Raw genomic sequence first — 13,176 nt, forward strand, 5'->3', positions numbered from 1 at the left:
CCAAGTGGTCTTATTGTTTTGTTGGAACAATGTCATTACGTTCATAGTATTATGAGCAATATAGTTTGAAAGATGCTGGTTTTGAACTTGCATTTACGCACTTTGATTTTTCAGTTTCTAAGGATAGTATTTCTATCTTAATGTCTATCCACGTGATTGTATTTTTGAAATTGATAAACATGGTGTAATTTCAATTGATAAATTATGTGTATACCTGTACCGCCAAACAATTCAAGCAAGACTTGAATAAAACCTATCTATGACATTGTCGTCTTGGTTATATAAACAAGGCATTTCAAAACTCCATTCTAATGGATTTTTGGAATCAACTGACTTTGAGTCATTTGATGTATGCGATTCATGTTAATATGGAAGATGATAAAGGCTCATTTCTTCGATTTAGATGAAAGAGCTAAAAATCTTTTAGGACTAATACATACTGATGTATGTGGCCCTTTTAGAACAATGTCTAGAAATGATGAATCTTACTTCATTACATTAACTGCTAGTTATAGTAGATATGGTTATGTTTACTTGCCGAAATATAAACATGAAGTATTTGAAAGGTTTAAAGTCTTTCAAAATGAAGTAAAGAATCAGCTTGAAAAGACCATTAAATCACTTCACTCTGATGGAGGAAGTGAATATATGAGTCAAGAGTTTTGGACCACCTGTAGAATTGTGTGATTGTCTTACAATTCACTCCACCTTACACACCACTACTCAATGGTGAGTCTGAATGGAGGAATCGAATTATTCTCAATATGGTTCGATCTATGATGAGTCTGACTACTCTACCACCGTCTTTTGGGGGTTATGCATTAGAGTCTGCTGCATGCATACTCAATATGGTTCCAACCAAGAAGGTAGAAAAGACACCATATGAAATATGGCATGGGAAGATTCCCAATTTGTCTTATCTGAAAGTCTGGATTGTGAAGTGTATGTGAAACATGACACTTTAAACAAAACTCAGAAGTATCAATGTCACTTTTGTGATACCCAAAGGAAACAATAGGTTACTATTTTTACTACCAAGCTGAAAAGAACGTATTTTCTACTCGGTCTGCTGAGTTCTTTTAAAGAGATCTTCTCTTACAAGAATTTAGTGGGAGTAAAGTATATCTTGAAGAAATTCAAGAGACACAAAGTAACATACCTTCTATAAACACTAGTTATCCACACGTTAAAGCTGAACACACTGTTGGTGAGCCATAACGTGTTGCACCTGCACGTCATAGATCTAGTAGAACTCTTCATAGACGTGAGGTATTATCTTCTGATTAATTCAGATGAACCTCATATAGGGAATTATGATGAACCCTCTAGCTATCGTGAAGGGTCATATCAGATTATGAGAATCTGCCAAATGACGAGATACTATGAATGCAAGGATGCAGTCCATGAAAGATAATAAAGTATGAGACTTGATTAATCTTTTACCCAATTGTAACACATTAGGGTGTAAATGAGTCTTCAAAGTAAAGACTTGCATGGACGAAAATGTAAACACTTTTAAAGCTCTATTCGTGGCAAAAGGTTATGATGAAACTTTTTCACTGATCGCGAGCTTTATAAATTAGGATACTTGTTACCATAGCTACTTTTCATGATTATGAAGTATGGTAAATGGATATCAAACCACTTTCCTAAACGGCGACCTAAGCGAGGACGTATATATGGTTCAGCTGAAAGGATTTATATATCCTAAGCATCCTAATAAAGTATGCAAGCTTTTAAAATCCATTTATGGATTAAAGCAAGCATTCAGGAGCTGGAATCTTTGGGATGAGAATATCAAAGACTTTGGTTTTTCTCATAAACAAGATGAGTTCTGTGTTTACATTAAATCTAGTGGGAGCAAAGTAGTTCTTCTTGATCTTTTATGTTGATGACATACTACTTATTGGAAATAACATTCAACTTGCAAGATGTCAAGTCTTGGCTTGAAAATGTTTTTCCATAAAGGATCTTGGAGAAGATACATATATACTTGGAATCATGATCTATAGAAAAAGATTCAAATGGCTTATTGGTTTGAATTGATGTACATATCTTATCTTGTAGAGATTTAGCATGCATTACTCCAACCTTGGAGTATTGCATGTTGAAAAGGGCATATCCTTGAGCAAGTCTCGAAGTCTTATCACACGTGATGAGATAAGACGAATAAAATGTGTCCCATATGCTTCGGCTATATGATCCATTATGTATGCCATGTTATGTACTAAAATTATGTCTCGTTATTTTTGAGTTTGACGAGTCATTATCAACAAAATCTAGGTTAAGAACATTAGATTGTTGTTAAGAATATTCTTAAGTATTTACAAAGTACTGAAGATATGTTCTTGGTTTACGGTTGTTTAGAAGAAGAGTTGAAATACTAGTTTCTGAACTGATCGAGATGATTCTCGATCCCACTCAGTCTATGTCTTTGTCATGATGGACAAGATAGTTGATTGGAAGAGCTCAAAGCAGAGCACTGTTGCACAATCTACAACAAAATCAGAATACACTGCTGCTTGAGAAGCTACTCAGGAAGCTGTTGGATTTGGAAGTTTTGTTGCCGAACTCAGAAGAGTTCCCAACACTGAATTCCTTATGAAAATGTAATGTGATAGTTCGAGTGTTATTATACTTACGAAAGAATCACATGTACATAAAAGTATCTGACACATTCTTCGAAAGTTTGACTACATTTGTGAAGTCGTTGAGAGGAATGAAATTAGTATTCCTAAGGTTCATACAGATGATATCGTGGCTGACCTGTTCACGAAGCCCTTGATGCACAACAGGCATGATGATCATGCTAATAATATTGGACTTCGTTATGCTACTGATATTTTCCATCTGTAATTTAGTATTTGGATATTTTTGGAACATTAAGCAGTTTTATCTTAATGAATTGAGATACTCGGTATGCTCGTTTTCATTTATATCACTGTGTTCTATATTAGCATGTTTAATCCATGAATAATTGTTGATTATTCTAAATCTCCATAATCGGTCATGTTATGGGAATAACATGAATTAAGATTATTATGAATGTTTGGTTTTATTCACTGATGGTGATAGTAAACTTGTTGAGACCAAAATTCATATGTATTCATTGATGATGAATATTGGAATGACCCAATCATGAGATGTCACTACATGGATCGTCGTCAATAGTGAATCTCATAATGGTTATGTCTTTGTGTCCTTAGACCTGAGATGTATATGTTGGTTTTCGATTGTATGACATATTATACTTTGATATGGTTAAACGCTGTCCTGAACAAGGTAGTTATAAAGGTCATCATTAGGTATGATGTGAAGTACATGAGAAACGCATATAATCAAAATGGGATTTATTCCTCTATGTAAGAGTATGATACCATTGGGCCCCTCGATGAAAATGAATGGATATTTACACGGCCGTGTCTAAGCTATATTGATTGATGATCAATTTTAACTTGGTGATCGCATTCAGTCTTTTTAGATCGAGAAACATAATTAGTTGACAAATGAGAATGACTAGATCCATGTCTCATGTCAACTCGGTATCGGTAATAAAGGGACGATAGACACTCAATCATTAAACCATTTTAATAATAATGATAGTTCATTTAGTTGAAACAAACACTTGTATATTTTTGGGGGCATTGACGTGTTGCTAGACGCCAATATGTGTCTGTATAGTTTTCTAGATGTTATGGCATGCACAAGTGGGAGTTTGTTGGTTTAGTGTGCACATCATAACACAAATCTATACTACCGATTATATACAAGCCTATGGGGTCACACACTTTAGCATTTAAACACCAGTTATTATATATTGTTGATATATAATTATAACCTATAGTTCGAAAAGTATTGTTTAATTAAATATGATTTAATTAAATATAAAATACTCAATGGACCGTTGTACCACCAAATATTTAATAGTCTTATTTCGAATGAGTTTATTTTATATTTAAGTCAAACTAAAAAAAAAGTATATATATATATATATATATATATATATATATATATATATATATATATATATATATATGTTTTTTTTTTTGCCGTGAAAAAGAAGTTGCATCAAATCAAAAAAAAATTATCATATAAATGCCATATGTATACTTTTGTTTTTGATTGGTTACGAAACAACAAAAGTCGGTTTATGCGTTTTTGTTTAAGACGACACAAAAACATTAAAAAGGTTTTAATTTTAAAAAGGGTTCATAACCCCTTTTGCAATACATGAGGCGCAAGAAAAAGGAAGTTATCCTTATTCTTTGGTTTTGAGCGACAAGTATCAAAAAGAAGAAATTATTCTTTGGTTTTGAGCGACAAGTATCAAAAAGAAGAAATTAAATCAAGTGGCAGCCGTTTTTGTTCTTATAACACAATCTAAGAATGAATACAATGTTATAATATATAAATATATATATATAAATGGATAGTCAATTATTGATACACAAAAGTAATATTATTGTATTACCTAAACTTGTGATATTTTTGCTATAAATAGCCATGAATGCAAGCATTAAACTTGCACCATTTTCTCACACTTACAAAGTGTTTCTTTCTTTCTCTCCATTATCATCTTTGTTCTTACACTTCATTATTAGCATTCTTAATCAAGAATCAAACCACTAAAGGTAGTTATAAGCCTACTGAATTATAACACGTTATCAGCACGATAATCTTAATACTAATTATGGTTGGCTCTGCCACCTAAATGATATATGGTCGGTTATACCACCTGAATAATATATGGTCGACACTGTCGCCTAATTATCATTTATGTTACTAACATTTATATTTCTATTATCTAACATTTATATGGTAGACACTGTCGCCTAATTATCATTTATGTTACTAACATTTATATTTCTATTATATAATATTTATATGGTAGACACTGTCGTCTAATTATCATTTATGTTACTAACATTTATATTTCTATTATCTAACATTTATATGGTCGACACTGTCACCTAATTATCATTTATGTTATATAACATTTATTTATGATTGCTTACATATGGTCGACACTGTCGCTTACTTATCATTTATGTTATATTAAATTTATGTTTAATGTTTATATACTTATGAATATAAATTGACTCTAATTTATCATGTTGTTTGTTTTAATTTTTGATAATAGAAAATGTCGAATCTGAAAAAGCTTAAATTTACTCCTTTAGAATCAACGGGAAACAACTACATGCCATGGGTTATAAAAGTAAAAATGCATCTTAAATCAATGGGCATTCTTGAAACCATAAATGAAAACAACACTTGTTCTGAAAAAGAACAAGCAACGGCATGTTGCTTTATCCATCAACATATTGATGAATGCTTACAAAATAATTATGTGACTGTAGAAGATCCCCATGTTTTATGGGAAGGTCTCAAAAGTAGATTCAATAATCAAAGAGAAATTTTACTTCCAGCTGCTATGGATCAATGGAGAACATTAAGGTTCCAAGACTTTAAGAAAGTAAATGAATACAGCTCAGCTCTGTATAATACAGTCTCACAACTTAAATTCTGTGGACATGAAATAAGTGATGCAGACATGTTGGAGAAAACTTTCTCCACAATGAATGCTGCCAACATCACAGTGCAAAGAAATTTGAGAATGCTAAAGTTCAACACATATCCTGAACTTAATTCATATCTCTTGGTTGCAGAGCAAAATGATGAGCTATTAATGAAAAATCAGCAATCCCGTCCTACTGGTACACTTGCAATCCCTGAAGCAAATACTGCAAATAATTATAAACAGGGACAAGGATGCGTGCAAGGTCGTGGTTATAATAACCATCGCCATCATCATGCCAAAAGCCATAACTATGGTAGAAACCATCCTTATGGTAATGGGAATGGGCGTGGACGTGGCCGTGGTTGTGGCCGTGGTGGTCAAAGAAATAATAATCCACGAAAATATAAATATCAACCACAAAACAAGCCAACTAAACAAGATGTTGAAGAAAATTCTTCTAAAAATTCTGAAGAATCTTGTTACAGATGTGGTAGAATGGGCCACTGGGCTAATACTTGCCGAACATCTAAACATCTTGTTAAGATGTATCAGGATTCGCTGAAAGGTAAAGAAAAGGAAGTAAATTTTGTGGATAATATTGATCCAACAGTCACTGAGCAACCATCTGATTTATATGAAGATTTCTTGAATTAAATTAATATGTTTCTTTTATAAATAAAATGATTTAACCTTTGTCATCATGTTTTCTCAAATGTTTCAGTTCTATATGTTTTATCAAATGTTCCAGTTCTATGTTTGATGTTTCAATTCTATGTATGTCAAATGTTTCAGTTTTATCTATTTGTGTGTAATAAACATTTTGTGTAACATTTATATACTTACTGTTTGTTTCTTATATATGAAGTTTAATATGAATTCTGCTAGAACACAACATCAATCAAGTAGTGGAGATCTCTGTATAGCAGATAGTGGTACTACACACACTATACTTAAATTTGAAAAATATTTCATTGATTTGAAACCAACGGAAGGAACTATACATACAATATCAGGTGCTGCTAACTTGATAGAAGGGATAGGAAAGGCAAAATTCATATTACCAAACGGTACAACATTTTTAATTAATAATGCCTTATTCTCTCCTAAGTCAAGCAGAAATTTATTGAGTTTTTCTGACATATACCTTAATGGATATGATTATCAGTCAGTAACGGCAGAAAATGAGAAATATTTAAGTATCACTAACAAGAATCACGTGATTGAAAAACTGCCAAGACTTAATTCTGGATTACATTATACACATATAAATGTACCAGAAGCACATATGGTGATTAAAGAAAAGTATATTGATTCTAGTGTATTTAATTTATGGCATAACAGATTGGGCCATCCAGGATCAACAAAGATGAAAAAAATTATTGAATGTACACATGGACATCCACTGAAGGATAGAAAAATCCTTCATGATACAATGGTTCCATGTATATCTTGCTCTCTTGGAAAATTGTTAACTAGACCCTCACCACTTAAGGTTGAGAAAGAATCACTAATGTTTCTTGAAAGAATTCAAGGTGATATTTGTGGACCAATTCATCCACCATGTGGACCATTTAGATATTTCATGGTCCTAATAGACGCATCTAGTAGATGGTCTCATGTTTGTCTGTTATCAAGCCGTAATGTGGCATTTGCAAAATTTCTTGCCGAAATTATTAAATTGAGAGCACATTTTTCTGATTACATCATTAAAAAGGTGAGACTTGATAATGCTGGTGAGTTTACATCTCAAGCATTTAATGACTATTGCATGTCTATAGGAATTGTTGTTGAACATTCTGTTGCTCATGTGCATACACAAAATGGTTTAGCCGAGTCACTGATTAAACGTTTACAGTTAATCGCTAGACCATTGATAATGAGAACAAAACTCCCTGTATCTATATGGGGTCATGCAATTTTACATGCTGCTGCATTGATTCGCATCAGACCAAGTGCAAGTCATAAATATTCCCCCTTACAACTTGCTTTTGGTCAAGAGCCAAATATTTCTCACCTTAGAACATTTGGTTGTGCAGTATATGTTCCAATTGCGCCACCACAACGTACAAAAATGGGTCCTCAAAGGAGGTTGGGAATATATGTTGGATATGAAACATCTTCAATCATAAGGTATATTGAACCTATGACAGGTGATGTTTTTACAGCACGTTTTGCTGATTGTCATTTTAATGAAACATTGTTTCCTAGATTAGGAGGAGAAATAAAAAATAAAGAAAATGATGTTTCATGGTGTGAACCTCAATTAAAGTATCTTGATCCTCGCACAAAAGAATGCGAGATAGAAGTTCAAAAGATAATGCATATGCAAGAACTTGCAAATCAATTGCCTGATGCATTCACAGATACAAAAAGGGTGACTAAATCATATATACCAGCAGTTAATACTCCAGCTCGAGTTGAGATTCCAAATCGGAAAACTGATAATGTAGTCACTCAAGAATATATGCCACGTCTGAAACGTGGGAGACCAGTTGGTTCCAAAGATAAAAATCCTCGAAAAAGAAAATCAGCTGATAATAAGGTAAAAGAAAGTGTTCAAGAAGAACCACAAATCAGTACTCCTACTGCAGAGGAGATTGATGATGTCAATACAGAAATTGCAATCAATTATGCACATTCAAAAATATTATGGAACCGAAATGAAATGAAAAATCTTGATGAGAAATTTTCATTTAATGTTGCATATGACATCATGAATAATGATGATGATCCAGAACCAACATCTATAGTTGAATGTCAAAATAGACATGAATGGGCTCAAAGAAAAGAAGCAATACGAGCTGAATTAGAATCACTCAATAAAAGAAAAGTTTTCGGATCCATCATTCTCACTCCTAAAGATGTGAAACCTGTAGGATACAGATGGATTTTTGTCCGAAAAAGAAATGAGAAAAATGAAGTTACAAGGTATAAAGCTAGACTTGTAGCTCAAGGTTTTTCTCAAAGACCGGGAATTGATTATGAAGAAACTTATTCTCCTGTTATGGATGCAATTACTTTTAGATACTTAATCAGCCTGGCAGTTTCTAAAAATTTAGAAATGCATCTCATGGATGTTGTGACTGCTTATCTATATGGATCACTTGATAGTGATATATATATGAAGATACCTGAAGAATTTAAGGTACCAGAAGCATCAAATGCAAAACCCAAAGAAATGTATTCGATTAAATTACAAAGGTCTTTATATGGGTTAAAACAATCGGGACGTATGTGGTATAACCGATTAAGTGATTACTTGATAAGCAAAGGGTATACAAATAACCTTACTTGTCCTTGTGTTTTCATTAAGAAAACAACATCCGGATATGTGATCATAGCTGTTTATGTTGATGATCTTAACATCATAGGTACAAATAAAGAGATCCATGAAGCTATTCAACTTCTAAAGAAAGAATTTGAAATGAAAGATCTCGGAAAAACCAAGTATTGCCTTGGTTTACAAATTGAGCATATGCCTAATGGTTTACTTGTACATCAAACAACATATACTGAAAAGATTCTGAAACGTTTCAATATGGACAAGGCAAAACCATTAAGTACTCCTATGGTTGTTAGATCATTCAAGGTTGAAACTGATCCATTTCGTCCATGTGAAGATCATGAAAATATTCTTGGACCAGAAGTACCATAGCTTAGTGCAATTGGAGCTCTTATGTATCTTACAAATTGTACAAGACCTGACATTTCTTTTGCAGTTAATTTATTGGCAAGGTTCAGCTCTGCTCCTACCAAAAGACACTGGAATGGGATCAAACACATATTTCGATACCTTCGAGGAACTACTGATTTAGGATTATTTTATTCTAACGAATCAAAACAAGATTTGGTTGGTTATGCTGATGCAGGTTATTTATCTGATCCACATAAAGCTAAATCTCAAACTGGATATGTATTCCTAAATGGAGGTACTGCAATATCATGGCGTTCTCAAAAACAAACACTTGTTGCTACATCATCAAATCACGCCGAAGTGATTGCATTACATGAAGCTACTCGGGAATGTTTTTGGTTGAGATCAATGACACAAATCATTACTGATTCTTGTGGACTAGAACGCGATAAAAGTCCAACAATTATCTATGAAGATAATGCAGCTTGCATAGCACAGATGAAAGAAGGGTATATCAAAAGTGACCGAACCAAACACATACCTCCTAGATTCTTCTCATACACTCAAAATCTCATTAAGGACAACGAGATTGAAATGAGATATGTTCAATCCAGCAAAAACTCTGCTGATCTTTTCACGAAAGCACTTCCAACTGCTATTTTCAGAACACACGTTCATAACATTGGCATGAGACATGTTCAAAAGATGTAACAACTGAAGCGATGTATACTTGAGGGGGAGTCAACTCCATGCTGCACTCTTTTTCCCTTAGCTAAAGTTTTTTCCCACTGGGTTTTCTTTAGCAAGGTTTTTAACGAGGCAGTAACTTACAGTTGATCTTAAACAAACAAAATTGCTATCCAAGGGGGAGTGTTATAATATATAAATATATATATAAATGGATAGTCAATTATTGATACACAAAAGTAATATTATTGTATTACCTAAACTTGTGATATTTTTGCTATAAATAGCCATGAATGCAAGCATTAAACTTGCACCATTTTCTCACACTTACAAAGTGTTTCTTTCTTTCTCTCCATTATCATCTTTGTTCTTACACTTCATTATTAGCATTCTTAATCAAGAATCAAACCACTAAAGGTAGTTATAAGCCTACTGAATTATAACATACAAAGCTTTTAATTATATTAAGGTTGACATCCTTTGTGGTAGATGGTGCCGATAAGAAGAAAAGAAAAGATAGTCTTTTTATTATTCGTCTTATCATCAACTAATATTCTATATATTAGTTTCGGGTTATATGCGGACTAGCATTCGATTGGTGTTGTTCGAGGTGCTGTGTGGATTAACCATAGAGATATTCATACACTTTGAATATATGTTTCAACCTAGACGTGGACAGTTGGTTCTACCGTTCTTGCATCGCTTGTTAAAGGTATATCTAAACTCTACTTTGTGAATTTATAATTTGACAATTATTAGTGGTGTAATTGGATCTTGTTGGGAACCGTTAATCGTGTGAAAGTTTATAATTAAATAAATGATGTTTATTTTAATGCTAATAAAAATAAAAGATGTTTATTTTCATATTCTGCTGCGTTTATAAATTTAAATGTACACACGATTTTCCATCAGATAACAGTAAAATGGCAAAGTTTCTAAACTTTGAATAACTTCCGGCGTTTGAATTAGGCGTTAAGCTGCGGGTTCACTTACATTTGTTACCAATGTGGGACAGGGATATATCAAATTGTTACAGAACAAGTAGCAACTTATGAGAGACACACAAACTTGATAATATTAAAATCTATCCTTAAAATAAGCAAGATATTAGTATAGCTAACAGTAAAATAACACAGGCTCCGCAAAAGCAATAAACTTGTTTTTTAAGGTCGTCATGAAACAGTTCAAAAGATAAATTACAGACAAGCAAATTACAAATATTTGAGCATTCACCTGATCGAAGATTATGATAATGATAATGACAACGATAACGATAAAGATTTTTCATATTCATCTCGTAGCACAGCACAAACGGAGCAAAGGTTCCAATTAAACAATTTTAGGGGCAAAATAATATGACGGTGTACGTGTAGGTGTATTAGCTTACTTAGATTTATGAGCCCGTCCGTTGGACGGGTACTCATCCGAAAAAATTATGTACTTTTTTTTCGGACATTTTTTAAATAAAAGGTGTACGTATAATTTGAAGAGGACAAAGAATAAATGTAACAAAAACGTTTCAAATACGTTTATCATATAAATGTTCATAGCACAAGCTTTCGTTAATGTTAATTAAAAACATTTAGAAGATAAAAAGCACGTTCCTTGTACTTGTACTTGAATAAGCAGTTTGTGCCTGATTTTAGTCGATTTTCTTGTTTGAATTGCTTGAATCCATAAGACACACATAGATTTGATTTTTTTTCGACTTCTCTTGTTTCAACTTCCATTTGTACTTAACTTTCTCCATATTGAAGCATGGAACTCTTTTACCACTTTGTAGACCCTGAAGTAACATCAATTTGTTTGGCAGACGCTACAAACAAAAAAATACAATCGCAAAAATCTAATTATAGGAACAACAATTAATTTTATTACATTAAGCACACACATTATTATCTAATAATAGATATTAATAAAAATAAAGTGATATTAAATTAAGTAATTAGACTCACCAAAACATTACCCCTTGGTATTAATATTTCGCAATTCGAATCACTAAAGACAGTATCACAAGTATCGTTGTGCGTGAAATAAACATAACCTACTCAAGTATTTTTGTATAAACACATTCATGCTATTTAACAAACAAAAATGCAAAATGGGTTCTAATGTCTCAATGGTAAACATAAGATTAATGTCTATGTTATTTCGGTACAAACATAAGTAGAATAAAACATCACCTCAAATGGTGAATGTTATATGCCAAATATGCCAAATGAGTTGTAATATCTAAATGGTTAACATAATGTAACTGTAAAAGTGTTAGAGTTAATTATACCGTTGGTCCTTGTGGTTTACTCAAAAATATACCTGAAGTCCTTTTCTTTTTAAAATTATACTGGTAGTCCCTATGGTTTTCAAATTGGAAGGCGCTGGTCCTATATTAACGTCAGTTAATTCATACTGTTAAATAAGTCCATATATTTTGCACATGATGGGCAATTATGTAAATTTATTGAATAATTAAAGCAATATCAAAAAATCCCAATCCCCATTTAAACCCTTTAATTAAAAATCATCCCAATCCTAATTAAAATCAAAACATCATTGCGTTATCATCATCATCATAATCAAAACAGTGGGCTTCTTTTTTTGAAAGGCTTGATTTGTATTACAGTAATAATCAACAGGTACAAATATAGCAGTTATTCTTGCTTTATACATCAAAGTCCACAACTGGAATACCAAAAATTAGCAAACAAAAAAGTACCAAATAAAGTCCAAATGAACAACTACAATTCTATCTCCATTGTGACATGTTGTAACTCCTTTTGCCTTCAAGTTGGTTTCTCGGTCGCCCTTGGGTTGTTAATCCATTCATCCAGGCTGACATTTGTGATGCAGCCTTTATTCAAAATTAAAACGTCGGGCTTTGTTACCTGATATTTACGGCAGCAGCAACAATCCGACTGAATCTTCATGATGAACAAAGATGATGATAATGAACAGAGATGAAGAATCAAGACTAAAACCCCGATACAAAATCCCCGTCGGATTTTAGATCTGAGTTTTCTTAACACCAACAACTCCGCCAGATACAGATCCAGATCCAAACGGTTCCAGATTCCCCTGACGAACGGTGGCATAAGACGGTTCCTAATCTACACTACCATCGTCGATTTAAGGTTTCGTTGGTTGTTTTTTGGGTGTTCTCTGACAACGAAATTCATCGACGATAGGTGTTCTCCGGCAGCGTCATGGTTGTTCTTTTATATGAATAATTGATGATCAAAAAGGTGTGAACTTTACGTAAAAGTTAGAATTTTGTGAGTTGCAGTCCAAGGTGTGAGAAGTGTTGTTTGTTGAAACAGGCCAAGGTGACAACTGAGTT

At 32.9% G+C, this 13,176-nt stretch overlaps 1 protein-coding gene across 1 annotated transcript in view; it reads right to left on the minus strand.

Moving 5' to 3' along the window:
- The window catches only part of LOC139866770 (histone deacetylase 14, chloroplastic-like), a 94,479-nt gene extending 83,378 nt beyond the window's left edge, over positions 1-11,101 (minus strand). Inside the window, exon 1 of the mRNA XM_071855059.1 lies at positions 11,076-11,101. The gene's annotated coding sequence lies outside the window, so the exon portion shown is untranslated. The remainder of the gene's footprint in view (positions 1-11,075) is intronic.
- Positions 11,102-13,176: the final 2,075 nt, after the last annotated feature.

This window comes from Rutidosis leptorrhynchoides, chromosome 9 (assembly GCF_046630445.1).
Source record: "Rutidosis leptorrhynchoides isolate AG116_Rl617_1_P2 chromosome 9, CSIRO_AGI_Rlap_v1, whole genome shotgun sequence".
NCBI classification, from domain to species: Eukaryota; Viridiplantae; Streptophyta; class Magnoliopsida; order Asterales; family Asteraceae; genus Rutidosis; species Rutidosis leptorrhynchoides.